General features: G+C 41.8%; 1 pseudogene; it reads right to left on the reverse strand.

The window, feature by feature from the left end:
* Positions 1-207: 207 nt before the first annotated feature.
* The window catches only part of LOC119310433, a 45,240-nt pseudogene continuing 31,980 nt past the window's right edge, over positions 208-13,467 (reverse strand).

The following is a 13,467-nucleotide window of genomic DNA, read 5'->3' on the forward strand; positions in this document are numbered from 1 at the left end:
CTGCTCCATCTATTTATATGTTAAAACCCTGCTCGGTAAATCTATGTCGAAGAAGTTGGACATCATTCAAACCAGACCTCCAACCTTGAAAGGAAACATGAATATGCTCGCACATTTTGCCGTTGCGTTGCTTCCAATATTCCATGAAGAAAGGATGACCAAGACTGCTGCATAATAATTTTCCAAACTAGCCTGCCGCCAGCTACTCTATTTGCAGCTCAGAAGTACATGTTTTCCTAGCTGCAGGTCGATTGGTGGATAGCCTTCAATGCAGTTCACGGTAATCTGAAACAAAGGCAAACATATAAGAGCCAAATAATAAACTTCCAGAACGCTGTTAGAACATTGTTAGACAGCCCTACCTTGCCATTTCCAGCCTGGAATTCGCTCTTCAGTCTGGCCAGAGACCTCGACAGCAAATAAGCTCTTAATGCATCGACGTGGTCACTGTTGCCTGTTCCGTCAAAGCACACACATAAAATCACTTGCCTCCCAAAGAATGGTATGGTGTGAACAACGAAAAGAGTGAGTACATGCATGAAAGATTTGCACTTGCGCTCTATGTTAGATAATAACGACAAATAAACGAGACAGAGAGACACGGATTTTTACGTGGAAACCCTTGCGGGAGAAAACCACGGACGCACGAAGGCGCAATCACTATGATGGAGGAGTATTACAAGCACGAGACGACAGGCCGTCTGAGGTACGACTACATGGGATATATAAGAGGGCAATACATGAGAGTCCTTGGAGGACAAGTAAACGAGTTGTACTCGTACGCGTCGACGTCAACGCAAAGGCCCAACCGGTTGTACTACGTCTAGTCCAACATGATACTAGAATTTAGATCATAATTTAACAATCTCCACCTTTATCCAAATTCCCTCCAGTAGTCGAAGAAAGTGAATAACTCCATCCAAATCAGCATAAACACCTTGTGCGTCAAAGTCCATAGGACTAATGAGAAATACCAACTAAGCCTGAGCAAAGCTCAAACTTATTGGTCGGAACTGGCTTTGTCATCATATCAATAGGATTATCATGAGTACTTATCTTGCATACCTTCAAATCACCTTCAGCAACAACATCTCGAATATAGTGATATCTGACATCAATGTGCTTTGTCCTCTCATGATACATTGGATTCTTTGTAAGATATATGGCACTTTGACTATCAGAAAATACGGTAGGGCAAGATGAATCTTCACAAAGCTCAGTGTATAAACCTCTCAACCAGATAGCTTCTTTGCAAGCCTCAGAAATAGCCATATACTCGGCATCAGTAGTGGAACATGCCACAATAGACTGCAAAGTTGCTCTCCAACTCACAGCACAACCACCAATGGTGAAAACATAACCTGTGAGCGATCTTCTCTTATCCAAATCATCAGCAAAATCAGAATCAACAAAACCAACAAGTCCATCTCTAGTTTTCTCAAACTGTAAATAAGCATTAGAAGTACCACGCAGGTATCTGAAAATCCACTAAACTGCTTTCCAATGCTGTTTTCCAGGATTAGCCATGTATCTACTGACAACACTCAATGCATATGATAGGTCAGGACGAGAACAAACCATGGCATACATAAGTGAACCAACTGCACTTGAATAGGGAACTCTAGACATGTACTCAATATCGGCATCTGACTTAGGACATAAAGCTGATGACAATTTGAAGTGTGCAGCTAATGGTGTACTCACCGGCTTGGCATTATGCATATTAAAACGACGAAGAACTTTATCAATATATCCCTTCTGACTTAGATATACTTTTCCAGACGGTCTATCTCTGGATATTTCCATGCCAAGTATTTTCTTTGCTGCACCCAAATCCTTCATCTCAAATTCATTACTCAATTGCTTCTTTAGTTCATCAATATCTGACATACTCTTTGCAGCAATAAGCATATCATTAACATAAAGGAGCAAATAAATAGTTGAACCATTGACAGTTTTCAAATAAACACAACTATCATAATTAGACCTTTTGAAACCTTGAGAGAGCATAAAGGTGTCAAATCTCTTGTACCACTGTCTAGGGGATTGCTTCAATCCATAAAGAGATTTGTTTAACTTGCAGACAAGCTTTTCTTTTCCAGGAATAGCAAAATCTTCAGGTTGTTCCATATAAATATCCTCTTCTAATTCTCCATGTAAGAATGCAGTTTTAACATCCAATTGTTCAAGCTCAAGATCATGCATGGCAACAATACTAAGTAAAGTGCGAATAAAGCTATGCTTCACAACAGGAGAAAAGACTTCATTATAGTCAATACCTGGAATCTGGCTATAACCTTTAGCAACTAACCTTGCTTTATATCTTGTCTCATCATTAGGAGAAACACCTTCTTTCCTCTTGAAAACCCACTTGCAACGAATAGGTTTCTTCTCTCTAGGTAATTTTACTAAATCCCAAGTGTCATTCTTTTCAAGTGATTCCATCTCATCATGCATAGCGGTCATCCACTTATTACTATCACCAGAAATAATAGCCTCGGAATATGAAGAAGGCTCAGAATTACCTTCAATTTCCTCTGCAACAGATAAAGCAAAAGAAACAATATTGCACTCTTCAATTAACCTGTCAGGTTTATTAATACCCCGTCTAACTCTGTCACGTGCAAGATTCCAACTGGGTGGAACAATAGGCTAATTTGGAGTGGGAGTGACATATTCATCATCAACGACGGGTTCATCATGTGCATCAACATTTTCATTACCAGATGTATCACCTGAATCAATAACATGCTCCACCTGAACAGTAGGCTCCTGAACAATAGGCTGCTGTTCACTCTCAACGGGAACATTAGTAGATGAAACATCATGTAACATAGCAGATTCATTAAAGATAACATTTCTGCTAATAACAACCTTCTGGGTTTCAGGATTCCACAATTTAAAACCTTTAACACCAGACTTATAACCAAGAAAGATGCACTTAACAGCCCTAGGCTCCAACTTTCCATTATCAACATGAGCATAAGCAGTGCAACCAAAAACTCTCAACTGTGAATAATCAGCAGGTGAACCAGACCATACCTCAATTGGAGTTTTCTTATTAAGAGCAATAGATGGTGAACGATTAATGAGATAACAAGCAGTGGAAGCAGCCTCAGCACAAAAACGCCTATGCAAACCTGCATTGGACAACATGCAACGGGCTCTGGAAATAATGGTCCTGTTCATACGCTCAGCAACACCATTTTGTTGAGGAGTATAAGGAACGGTGTAATGTCTGACAATGCCTTCAGACTTGCAATAATTCTTAAATTGCTTAGAACAGAATTCCATACCATTATCAGTGCAAAGTATTCTTACCTTCCTTTCAGTTTGTCTCTCAATCATAATCTTCCACTCCTTAAATGCTGAGAATGCTTCATATTTATGCTTCAAGAAATAAGGCCAAACTTTTTGCGAATAATCATCAATAATAGTCAGCATGTAACTTGCACCACCTAATGACTTCTTGCGAGATGGTCCCCATAAATCAGAATGCACATAATCAAGAATACCTTCAGTTGTATGGGTCGAAGTATTGAACTTCACCTTCTTGTGCTTGCCGAAGATACAATGCTCACAAAATTTCAATTTACCAGGTTAATATCCATCAAGAAGACCTCTCTTATTTAACTCTGCTAAACCAAGTTCACTGATATGTCCAAGACGCATATGCCAAAGGTTAGCAGCATCACAATCAGAATTCTTTGAAACAACTGGAGTAGCGTTACCTGAAACGGTAGAACCTCGAAGGTAATAAAGACCATTGGTCGAACTTAAGTCACCTTTCATCACAACAAGGAAACCTTTGGTGACCTTCAAAACACTATCTCCACCTGAATATTTGTACCCCTTTGCATCAAGGGCACTCATAGAGATAAGATTTCTCTTCATCTTCGGAATATACCGAACATCTGTCAAAGTTCTGATTATGCCATCAAACATCTTGATTCGAATAGAACCTATGCCTTCAATCTTGCATGGTGAATTATCAAAACCCAAAATGGAACCAGCAAAAGTAGTGGAATCAAAAGTATTAAACCAATCTCTATGTGGACACATATGAAAAGTGCATGCGGTGTCAAGTACCCACTCATCATTGGTCTCGGCACATCCAGCAATAACGACAAGAGCATCATCAGAACTATCATCACGAGCAACGTTAGCAGAATTTTCACCTTGTTTGTTACCTTTCCTCTTTTCCTTGTTCTGCAACTTGAAACACTCAGAGATGTCATGCATGTCTCTCTTGCAATACCTGTAATACTTCTTGTCTCTGGATTGCGACCGGCCCCTGTAGCCGTTTTTACTTTTGCCTCTGTTTCCATTATTGGAGTTCTTCTCCTTTGTCCTGCCACGAACAGATAATCCCTCGGCTTGGGATGAACTCGAACCATCATGAGGCACCATTAATTTCATCTTCTCCTTGGAGTTCAAAGCTTCATAAACTTCATTAAGCGTGAGAGTATCACGACTGTATAATATGATGTCTCTAAAATTGGTATAAGAACTTGGCAGTGAACAAGGTAACATTAAAGCAGTATCTTCTTCTTCATACTTAACCTCCATTGCAACTAGATCAGATATGATCTCTTTAAATTCTGAAATATGATTCAAAACATTACCTCCCTCGGGTAATCTGTGCAGGAATAATTTTTGCTTCAGATGCATCTTGCCGGTGAGATCTTTAGTCATGCAAATCCCTTTCAGCTTTAACCATAGAGCGGCGGCAGTTTTCTCGCTCAAAACTTCCTGCAAAATATTATTATGCAAATGGAGTTGAATTTGTGACAAAGCCTTACAATCAATTCTTTTCTCCTCATCAGTCCAATCCTAAATTTTGTTCTTTCCAAAACTATCCAGTGCTGCATCATAGTCGGCCTGTGCCAACAATGCCCGCATCTTGACTTGCCATAGGATAAACCTTGTGTCATGATCCAGCAGCGGAAAATCATACTTCATGGATGTCATGAGTAGATAAATCTGTGCACAAAGTAGTACAAGTCGAAAGAAAAATTCTTGACAGAATTTAAATTACGCGGAGCAAAGAACTAGGAACAGTAGCACCTGGTAGTATTTGGCTGGACGTAGCAACGGACGGACGAACACAGAACAAAAGCTGAACTAGCACAACCTCACGTCACGTGAAGTAGCAACAGCGGTAGCACTTTTCAATTAGATCTCGAAACTCGTGCTAATGTATCTCTTCACGTGGACAGTACTCAACTAGTACTTGTAGATGAACTTGATTTGGCCTCTATCTCCACGCGACGAAGCAACGGCTGGTAGATCGCTTGCTGCCAAATACCTTGGGACCTGGATCCTTGCACTGTTCGACGCGGATTTCTGCGGTGCCGCGCGCAGCGGAAAGTTGTCTGTCTTCGGAACGACGAGTCGTGTGCAACGGAAATCCAGTCGGTCTCGGCGATTCGGGACGTCGGCGGCGGAACAAACCGCAACCCTAATTCTCTCGTCTCAAATCTCATATCTTGCAACTTGGCTCTGTATACCACCTGTTAGATAATAACGAGAAATAAACGAGACAGAGAGACACGGATTTTTACGTGAAAACCCTTGCGGGAGAAAATCACGGACACACGAAGGCGCAATCACTATGATGAAGGAGTATTACAAGCACGAGACGACAGGTCGTCTGAGGTGCGACTACATGGGGTATATAAGAGGGCAATACATGAGAGTCCTTGGAGGACAAGTAAACGAGTTGTACTCGTACGCGTCGACGTCAACGCAAAGGCCCAACCAATTGTACTACGTCTAATCCAACATGATACTAGAATTTACATCATAATTTAACACTCTAGAGCAGAAGCGTAACAGTTTACCTGCGGCATGGGGAAGGAGATCAGATGTGACCACGGGGATGCACCTTGCAATGTAGATGACAAACGACATGCCGTGTACAACGTGGAAATCCTCACAGATGAAAACCTGCAAACAACATCATAACATCACAACTGGAAGTTCTCTGACTAACTCAAGTTACCCAAAACCACATTACATTCAAATTATTCATGAAGTCAAATTTATTGCATTACAAGGAAGTTGCAACATAAACTTCAAAACTTACACAGCACACAAGCTGCATGAAAACTGTTTCTAAAAAAAAAACAGCTTCTTATGCTAACAAAGTAAGCAAAAAAAAAACTGTTTTTCTTTTCATACTGTGGGCTTTATGAAGATGTGAGAACATCAGCTTAAAGCAGGCTAACTACCATACTGGAATGTGCCATAGTACAGAAATCTCTCAGAATGAAGCAAAGTTTCATGGATTGCTAGCTGACTAAGGTTGAAGTCAGAAAGCTGAAACTGTATAAGATCTAAACTCACCACATCTGATTGCGCCATTGCCTTTGGGATTGGTGAACTACCAAGCACATCCCTAATGTACTGATCCTGCAGATAATAACAGTAGATTTCATGAAGCAATATTCTGATCTCTGAAACAATAAACCTTTATTTAAACTAAACTAGCTTACCTGTGACTGCAATATTTCTTGAAGTGTGTTGTTATCATCTTCAGATTTGTAATACACATCAACCAGGTCCGTATGTTCCAGCTGACCAACCTTACGTAACTTCTGAATTTTGTTTACGACCTGGATAGATAAAGTAAAATTATGAGACCACATTGTGTGTTCATCAAAACAGCTCATCATGGTTCCTGCGACAGTGTTATCTTTTAGATCTCCATTATCACATTATTGGAGTTTCAGGTAATCCTTTGATCTATTACTAAACCATCATGACATGGGTCAAGCAAAATTAGTGAATTCAGGCATCAAGAAATGAACCCATGCGGCGGCAGACAGCGAACATCTATCGTATGTAAATTTCATTACAGGAAATACTGAAACAACCTATCCCTGTGGTGTGCGTGTATTGGATCCTGCTACCTGAACCGTGTGGTTGTTGCTGTGGTCGTTGCTTTATAATATAAAAGGCGGGGGGAAACCTTTTTTCGTCAAACAATCTATATGAAAACAGAGAGCACCAGTTCTACATAAAGAAAGAATTAGTTCACTACCTCGCGAGCCACTCCAGCTTCAAACAACGATTGATCAGCTGTAAGATCCAATATGACCAAAACATCACCTACAACCAAAAAACAGCATACCAATGTTATCGTCTGAAAGAAGCGCAACTGCTACCATGATTTAATATAATTAGTGCCATACCATCTCCTGCAGCATCCATTTCCTTCTCTGACATATTTGCTGGACGCTTGAATTGTTGGACCACCTAAATATACAAATTTTATCAGGTATATTCCGAAGAAATCAAAACACAGTAAAATCTGTAGGTTCTGTGCCAACTGGTGCAAATCTTATATGTAAATTCATGAAAGATCATGAGACATGAGCTTGTGATATTCAGGAAGAATACCAGTAGAAAATATGCCAAATATATCTTGTCATTTGAAGAAGTATTAGGGGACTTTATTTTTTAATCTAATGGATATACAAAATAAAGCAACATAATTTCCCTTCTTGACACAAACTAAAACTTTATGATAAAAATCACCAAATCCTAAAATCAACAACCACTAGAATCATGGACTATTACCTTAATATCGTCTACCGTCAAGCAATGACCAAGGAATGAAACCTTTCCACTTCGTTCAAATGCCAAGATTTGGTCCTGAGTCATTTTCTTAACTTCACTTGATACTTTCACTAGTAGAAAAAGGGTCAAATGTGAGACACATTAGTCCCGGTTCCAACGGCTAGCCGGGAGGAGCTCTTTAGTACCGGTTGGTGGCAAACCTTTAGCACCGGTTCGTGCCACGAACCGGTACTAATGAGAGTGGTGGCAGGATGTTGTCAGAGTGAGGCCCTTCCAACACCTTTAGTACCGGTTCGTGGCACGAACCGGTACTAAAGGTCGTCCTATATAAATCCTTCGTCCACCAGCACTCTGTTCTTCCCCCTTTCCCCTCTCCCTCTCTTTTGTTCTTCCCTTCTTCCTCTCGAGTTCATCACAAAATTTGCCCCAAATTTGTCAAGATTTGCAGGCCCTCATCCATTCAAATGATCACCAAGGTTAGCAACTTTGTCCTTTCATCTCTCATTGCTAGATTAGCTCTTGCATTGGTTTATATAGTGATTAATTGTGGGTTTTAGTAATTTGGGAGGAATTATATGTGGTAGTATTTGATTTATATGCAATTTGAGGTCAAAATAACACTTAGTTTGCATATGTAGGTGTGGTTTACTTAGTGCCTTCTAAATCTCCGTCGTAACCACCGTCGATCGCCCGCACCGTCCCGTCGCCGGCACCACCTTGTGGTGAGCCTCTTGTTCATGAAATTTTATATAAAAAAAATATGTTTGTGTGATTTGGATATATAGTTACTCGTATAATAATTATCTTACCCGTACGTTATTTGTTATACATAGTTCCATGGTTTTGATATCCGTCCCCGTCGGCCCTCGTCCTTGTTATGATTCGGATGTGGTATATTCTCTTTTAAAACTATTTGTTGCATTTCGTGTTTATGACAAATAATTATGCCCATCAAGTTGACATAGATATTTTTATCTAGGAGGTATGTGAACCAGAAATTCCAACCGACCCTATTGTCGAGAGGTTAAATTTAGTTGAAAGAGAAAACGAGTACTTGAAAGAAAAATTGAAAAGAATTGAGGGGGAGAAGATGGAATTGGAGTTGCATGTTGCCGATGTCGTCGATGATCACAAGATCAAGATGGAAAAAATGCGCTTGAAGATTAGAAAGATTAGAAAATATGCCATTGATAGTGAGGCTTGGTATCATTATGCTGTTGGATCAATTGTTACCTTAGTTGCAATCTTGATCGCATTTGTTGTTGCATTTAAATGCTTTAGCTAGAGAGTTATTTGTTTGTTGCATTTAAGTGTTGTATGAACTTTATGTATGAACTTGTATTAATTTGGTCTATTCGATGTTGTGTAATGAAGATGAGCCGGCAATGGATGTACGATGACCGATGCTCTCCCCAGTTCGTTGAGGGCGTGCATACTTTTCTGCTTGCGGCTGAGGCAAACAAGCGGGCGGATGGATTTATGCCTTGTCCATGTGCTGGCTGTAAGAATGATCGCAATTACTCTACGTCAAGAACCATTCACGTCCACCTGTTTGAGTCCGATTTCATGCCCCACTATAATGTTTGGACCAAGCACGGAGAAAGAGGGGTTATGATGGAAGACAATGAAGAAGAAGAGGACGACGACAGCTATCCTGGCCATGGGTTCCCTGAATACGATGATACAACAATGGTTGAAGAAGCTGAGCCGGTAATGCGGGAAGAAGCTGAGCCGGCAATGCGGGAAGAAGCTGAAGAAGAGGCATCAGATGAGCCCATTGATGATCTAGGTCGGGCCATTGCCGATGCAAAGAGAAACTGCACAAGTGATTTGGAGAAGAAGAAGTTGCAGCGCATGTTAGAGGATCACAAAAAATTGTTGTACCCGAATTGCGTAGGTGACAAGAAAAAGCTGGGCACCACACTGGAATTGCTGCAATGGAAGGCAGAGAATGGTGTATCTGACAAGGGATTTGGAAAGTTGCTGGTAATGATAAAGGATATGCTTCCAAAGGACAACGAATTGCCCGAGAGTACGTACGAAGCAAAGAAGGTTGTCTGCCCTCTAGGGTTAGAGGTGCAAAAGATACATGCATGCCCTAATGATTGCATCCTCTACCGCGGTGAGTACGAGGATTTGAACGCTTGCCCGGTATGTGGTGCATTGCGCTATAAGATCAGCCGCGATGAGCATGGTGATGTCGAGAGCGAGCGCCCCAGGAAGAAGATTCCTGCCAAGGTGATGTGGTATTCTCCTATAATACCATGGTTGAAACGTTTGTTCCAAAACAAAGAGCATGCCAAGGCGATGCGATGGCACAGAGAAGACCGTAAGAAAGACGGAAAGTTGAGAGTACCCGCTGACGGGTTGCAGTGGAGAAAAATCGAAAGAAAGTACGGGAAGGAGTTTGCAGATGACGCAAGGAGCGTATGGTTTGGTCTAAGCGCAGATGGCATTAATCCTTTTGGGGAGCAGAGCAACAACCATAGCACCTGGCCTGTGACTCTATGTTTGTATAACCTTCCTCCTTGGTTGTGCATGAAGCGAAAGTTCATTATGATGCCAGTGCTCATCCAAGGCCCTAAACAACCCGGCAACGACATTGATGTGTACCTAAGGCCATTAGTTGAAGAACTCTTACAACTATGGAATGGAACAGGTGTACGTGCATGGGATGAGCACAAACAGGAAGAATTTGACCTAAAGGCATTGCTGTTCGTGACCATCAATGATTGGCCTGCTCTCAGTAACCTTTCAGGATAGACAAACAAGGGATACCACGGATGCACGCACTGTTTGGATGATACCGACAGTATATATTTGAATAGTTGTAAGAAGAATGTGTACCTGGGACATCGTCGATTTCTTCCGAGAAGGCATCCCGTAAGAAAGAAAGGCAAGCATTTCAAAGGTGAGGCGGATCACCGGACGAAGTCTCGCCACCGTACTGGTGCTGATGTACATGATATGGTCAAGGATTTGAAGGTGATATTTTGAAAGGGTCCTGGCAGACAACCTGTTCCAAAGGACGCTGACGGACGCGCACCCATGTGGAAGAAGAAATCTATATTTTGGGACCTGCCATATTGGAAAGACCTAGAGGTCCGCTCCGCAATCGACGTGATGCACGTGACGAAGAATCTTTGCGTGACCCTGCTTGGCTTCTTGGGCGTGTATGGGAAGACAAAAGATACACCTGAGGCACGGGAGGACTAGCAACGTATGCATGGAGAAGACGGCATACATCAGGGTCATGCAAGCTACGCTCTTACCAAAGAAGAGAAGGAAATCTTCTTTGAATGCCTGCTCAGTATTAAGGTACCGTCTGGCTTCTCATCGAATATAAAGGGAATAATAAACATGGCAGAGAAAAAGTTCCAGAACCTAAAGTCTCATGACTGCCACGTGATTATGACGCAACTGCTTCCGGTTGCATTGAGGGGGCTTCTACCGGAAAATGTTCGATTAGCCATTGTGAAGCTATGTGCATTTCTCAATGCAATCTCTCACAAGGTAATCGATCCAGAAATCATACCAATGTTATAGAATGATTTGGTGCAATGTCTTGTCAGTTTCGAGTTGGTGTTTCCACCATCCTTCTTCAACATCATGACGCACGTCCTAGTTCACCTATGCGAAGAGATTAACGTTTTGGGTCCTGTATTTCTACACAATATGTTCCCCTTTGAGAGGTTCATGGGAGTCTTAAAGAAATATGTTCATAACCGTGCTAGGCCAGAAGGAAGCATCTCCAAGGGCCATCAAAATGAGGAGGTCATTGAGTTTTGTATTGACTTTATTCCTGACCTTAAGCCGATTGGTGTTCCTGAATCGCGGCATAAGGGCAGACTGGATGGAAAAGGCACGCTAGGAGGGGAATAAATAATATGTATGGACGGACATTCTCTCACTGAAGCACACTACACAGTTCTACAGAATTCCGCCTTGGTGGCTCCGTATATGGATGAACACAAGAATTTGCTACGCTCCAAACACCCGGAGCGGTCTGATGACTGGATTACACGTGAACAAACCAGGAGTTTCGCCAGCTGGTTGCAGACACGTACCATGCATGACACCTCTATTGAAGATGACATGTACTTGCTATCCCAGTTACCATCTTCGAATATAATGATTTTCAAAGGGTACGAGATAAATGGTAATACGTTTTACATGATCGCCCAAGATAAGAAGAGCACCAACCAAAACAGTGGTGTCCACTTTGATGCAGAAACCAAGACGGGAAAGGAAACATATTATGGTTATATACAGGACATATGGGAACTTGACTATCGACGTGGTTTAAAGGTCCCTTTATTTCGGTGCAAATGGGTCAATATGACACGAGGCGGGGTAATGGAAGACCCGCAGTACGGAATGACAACAGTGGATCTCAACAATCTTGCGTATGCAGACGAACATTCGTCCTAGCCAATGATGTGGCACAGGTTTTCTATGTGAAGGACATGTCTACCAAGCCAAGAAAAAGAAAAGATAAGGAAGCGAATGCATCGTACGATGAGCCAAAGCGGCACATAGTTCTTTCTGGGAAGAGAAACATCGTGGGAGTGGATGACAAGACAGACAAGTCAGAAGATTATGAAAAGTTTGATGAAATTGCTCCATTCACAGTGAATATTGACCCGAGCATCCCATTAAATGATGAAGATTTTCCATGGTTACGGCGCAAAGGGACACACGCGAAGAAAAAGTTTCACACCCAAAGATCTGGGATGTGATCGGCTTCACTAGCCATCATCACTTTCCTCTGTGTTTCACACCGAGAGCGGAATCTCTGTAATAGTTAGGATAGTTATGTGTTTTGGCACTTGAAACGCGAAGAAATTTTATTTGCAAACAAATTCACACTAATTTCAAATAATTCAAAATTTAAACTATTCCAATTTGAAAACTACGGGCACTAACAGAAAAAATAGCAAAAAAGAAAGAAAAACTATAGCTGAAAAGAAAAAAAGCTATATAAAAAACTACTCAAAAATAAATAGAAGAAAATAAATATAGCAGAAAATAAAAAACTACTCAGAAATAAATAGAAGAAAAAATAAAGCAGAAAAGAAAAAAAAATATTTGCTATTTTTCAATCGTTTACAAAATGACCGTGAAATTGAAAATCACTACAAAATGAACTCTGAAAATGTTGAATTTTGGCAAACTAGATGAAAAACTACTCACAAATAAATAGAAGAAAATAAATATAACAGAAAAGAAAAAACTATACAAAAAACTACGCAAAAATAAATAGAAGAAAATAAAGCAGAAAAGAAAAAACTATAAAAAAATTGGGGCACTGCCCTATGGGCCTGATAGGCTACAGGTGTGTGATTACAGGCCTTAAAGGCCCAGCAGACTCACAGGGCAGCACGCAGAGTTTAGGCCCACAAGCCTGCTAGCTATATAGAGGAGTTTGAAGTGGTAGTCGTGGCTGGGTTTATAAACCAGTGCGGCTGCCCTTCGCCCGGCGAGGTGGGACTAAACTTTGGGGTAGCAGCGCGACCCCTTTAGTACCGGGTCGTGGCACAAACCGATACTAAAGGGGGGTCCTTTAGTACCGGTTTGTGCCACCACCCGGTACTAAAGGGGGTCGCTTCCCGCCGCTTGGCCTGGCCAAAACAGGCCTTTAGTACCGGTTGGTGGCTCCAACCGGTACTAAAGGTGCCTTCTATATATACTCGACTTATGAAATTTTCATTCATCCTCTGTTTCCGTCATCTCCGTCGCCGTCGCCGCCCCCGTCCCCGTTGCCGCCCTCGTCTCCGTCGCCGCCCCCGTCCCCGTCACCGCCGTCGTCTCCGTCGCCGCCCCGGGCCCGCCCCCGTCCCCGTCGCCGCCCCCGTCCCCGTCGCCGCCCTCATCTCCGTCGTC

Source organism: Triticum dicoccoides, chromosome 5B (genome assembly GCF_002162155.2).
Source record: "Triticum dicoccoides isolate Atlit2015 ecotype Zavitan chromosome 5B, WEW_v2.0, whole genome shotgun sequence".
Taxonomy (NCBI): Eukaryota; Viridiplantae; Streptophyta; class Magnoliopsida; order Poales; family Poaceae; genus Triticum; species Triticum dicoccoides.